The following is a 3718-nucleotide window of genomic DNA, read 5'->3' as shown; positions in this document are numbered from 1 at the left end:
CAGGAACCGGTTCCTGGCTGCTTCCCATAACTCGTCTCTGATTTTTACTATGGGGAATCGGGTTGTCTCTATCTGGGAACCGGTTCCCAGCAACCCAGAATCCACACCTCTCTGTTTTTATAAGGGGGAACACATTTCAAACAATTTTTAAACATCAAATAACAACATATATCATGGTTATTAAGTCAGCTTCGCAATGCCCCAAACGGCACTTAAATCAGACACTCGGATCTCAAGACATGAATTTTCCAATCGTTGTCCGAAATTGCAACACTGACGCCATGCAGCGACACCTTAAATGATATTTCCAAAACTCCTCAAATGGTACACTTAATTCTTAAAATTTCTTCTCAACAAACCTTTTAATTATTCCTTCAATCCGTTCAACTCTGACACTGACATCCCGTGCCGTACCAATCAAACAAGTCTAGTTCTAAGAGCACGCGTAACCGCAACTCCACCTCTTTCCAACATCATCCTGTCACAATTAAATATGTTACAGCTGCTGCAGCCATTTTTATAACAAAGTTCATCTCTTTAGCTTTCCGACGCTTCAAACGGAACTCAAATCGGATGTCCAGAACTCCAGTTATGAATTTTTGAAGTTCTGTAGCTATTCAGCAATTTCCTGCGTTTTGCTTACGAAAATTTCACCCCAAAACTCATTCTCTCAACTCGGCCACATTCCAAACAGCCCCTTATCATATCTCTTCACTTCCAAACATTATTATAACTTGAGCAACACATCCCATTGCCGAAGTGCGATTTCTGAAACATTACGACAACAATCCTCTTTGCAACTTGCAACTGAACCTCTTCCGAAACGCAAGACTACTCAACTGACAACTATGCAGCCCCTCAGCAGAGCTGATACATTGCAACTTCCTAATTTCCTCTCCTACAAATATTCATCAATTACCTCTAATCATCTTCCTTCAAGACGTTCCAACTTAACTACCAGTCAAGTCCTAATTTCAAGTCACCTTCGATTCGGAAAACAACAACTCCAACAACGCTTGCACGGTTGCCAACAACAGCCTACTGAATCAATCGTCTTACAACTGAAACATAACCGAGAAGCCAAGCTTCTCCCCCACTTGTTTCAAACCAACTTCCGCAACAAACAACCAAGTACCGACAGTGATTCACTCACATGTCGCGTACCAAGGGATAATATGCCGACAGTATTCAACTGTCGTGCAACTCAACTGACTCTACAATTGGCCGGACGGACCGACCTGCTCTGATACCACTATTGTAACACCCTTCTAAACCCCCGCGGAAATAAATAAAAATCAGAGTAAATACACAGCAAGGATGCTACAATTAATAAAAGAAATAGAATACCAAGTCGTTTGTCATGCTTTATTAGGAATAATCCAAAAATATCAAAATACATGTTCAACACAGCGGAAACTCATTCAACAATGTTATAAAACATTTCCGATAAAATCAACGGTACATTATACAATAATGGCAAAATAGTGTATCACAAGTAAACTCTAAGACTATCGTCCCCCAGTGTTACAAGATCAGAGCATGACCGACACGACCCAACATAACCGGATAAACTCTACGAGTCATCCTCACCGATTGCTTAGGCCGCTACTTCAATCTGAAATCATTAAAGTAAGGGTGAGACTACATCATAATTAAATAGCATTATAAATCATCAGATATAGAATTTCATAAGCAATTATCCACTCTACTTAGCATATTCAGATTAATCAATTCATACTAATCACAAGCACAAGTCAATAGTATGCAACAATAACACGACACAATCATAACACCGGATTTCATCCTGACATGTCACAATTTATACAAAGACCATGCAGACTCTTATGCATGTGGTACCATACATGGGATACACCCATCCAACTGATCTTTTTCATCACCGAGATACAGTTTAACCAGCACAAATTCCACACAATGGGAATTATGCCCACCATTTTGATCCACTTTCATCACCGGGATCCATCACCAAAAATGTATGCGAATGAATGCAACATATAACATGCTCATAACATCACCAATCCGATGTATCACATTGTCTCATTATCATCACCAATTCATCACCAATTCATCACCAAATAAGCATGCATTAGTTTTAGCATTCATACAAATATATCACACGCATACATATAAAACATCACCCAATAAATAATATAAACACGATACAAAACTCGGAACTTACGTCCATATCACCTATTCATCATATAATTCACACCACATATAACGTCAAATCACAGTTATATCATTACAACATCACCACATTGTCACATTAACCAAATCATGCACACAATGTACAAAACACACCATAAACGAAATAAATCAAGATTTTCAAAATAAAATCAAGTTATTGTTGTTTTCTTTACTTTATATTATAGAGTATTTAATTTAAGAAACAACGTCCAAAACGGCGTCAAAAACGGACTTACGGTTTGAAAATTAGAGCTGTTTGAAGTTAGAATAGTTTTCAAACGCGCTGCTGGAAATTTGTACTGGAACCCGGTTCGTCCCACATGGGAACCGGTTCCTAGACCCAAAAATGCTATTTTTAACGTTCTAACACAGTGGAACCCGGTTCCTCCCACATGGGAACCGGTTCCCACGAACCCAGTAGCCGAAAAACATGATTTTTAAGACTTTGATGCATCCCAAACACATACCAACTCATACCATTACGAAATTGATCATCGATAACATCAAAATACTCCAAATACATGATTCTAATGCACAAACAACATACCACAACACCATGTAACATTACTACATCATCAATTGCAGTCAATTCATCAAATCATACATGTTAGTGTTGGTATTTCACAAAACCTAACATCCCAAATAGAGATTCTAATCCCTTAATTCAATCCTATCATCATCAAAATCATAATACTACATAATTAGAGTAATCACCCCTTACCTGGAATTAGGTTCTTGATTCTCCTTGAGCTTTGGGGTTTTCCTCCTTCCTTTGCTCTTCTCACTTTACGATCAAAATCTTTTCTCTCAACTCTTCTCTTGTTCCTTTCTTTTCTATTTTTCCAATAATAAAATAATAATAGAATTAGGACTAAGTGTAGAGCTTTTTACTCCATACACCCTCTAATTATCCCTCACACCCCAAAAGTCCAATATTCTCTTATTTCCTTGTTTTATGAAAGCATAACATAATTTAGTAATGGACTCCACAACTTAACACCCCCTCATTACTAAATACTACACTTGGCCCAAGGACCAATATTCCATAATTCCTCCAATTAGTTCAACAAAAATACCAAATAATTCTAAATAATAATTTAATTTCCGATTAAATTAAAATTAAAAAATATGGGGTGTTACAGGATGAATAATTATTTTAATTATCTTTGAATGCCTTGATCTTCCTTGAACCCTCTATTGAATCTGAAAATCTTTTCGATTGGTATGGCGCATGGCTGAAGGATTTTGGTTACTCCTATGGATTCTGTGTGGCTGCTCCATGAGGGTGCATGATGAGAAAGTGGCCAGCAAAGTTGTTTGGCCAAAACAAGGTTAATGGCCAAAGGAAGTACCTTGATTTGGCCAAAAAAGCAATTGGGGTACTATCCACTTGGTCAATCCATAGAAAACCTCGCACTAATGAAGCTTTCACGCTCAAATTCTTACCAATTGTGCCAATTCATTTATTCGAAATAAAATGGTGTTCGTAAGTATATGAGGGCAAATTTTGGGG

At 37.6% G+C, this 3718-nt stretch overlaps 1 long non-coding RNA gene across 1 annotated transcript; it reads right to left on the bottom strand.

Annotated features, from left to right (window-relative positions):
- Nucleotides 1-1341: 1341 nt before the first annotated feature.
- Nucleotides 1342-3041, bottom strand: LOC131627886 (uncharacterized). The gene is made up of 2 exons (XR_009291603.1): nt 2927-3041; nt 1342-1615 (listed from the first exon to the last, which is right to left on the bottom strand). It is a non-coding gene; the product is annotated as an uncharacterized LOC131627886 (long non-coding RNA).
- Nucleotides 3042-3718: the final 677 nt, after the last annotated feature.

The sequence above is a fragment of the Vicia villosa genome, unplaced genomic scaffold, assembly GCF_029867415.1.
Source record: "Vicia villosa cultivar HV-30 ecotype Madison, WI unplaced genomic scaffold, Vvil1.0 ctg.000410F_1_1, whole genome shotgun sequence".
Taxonomy (NCBI): domain Eukaryota; kingdom Viridiplantae; phylum Streptophyta; class Magnoliopsida; order Fabales; family Fabaceae; genus Vicia; species Vicia villosa.
The sequence above is the reverse complement of the archived record's forward strand: the minus strand, read 5'-3'. Positions and strand labels throughout refer to the sequence as shown.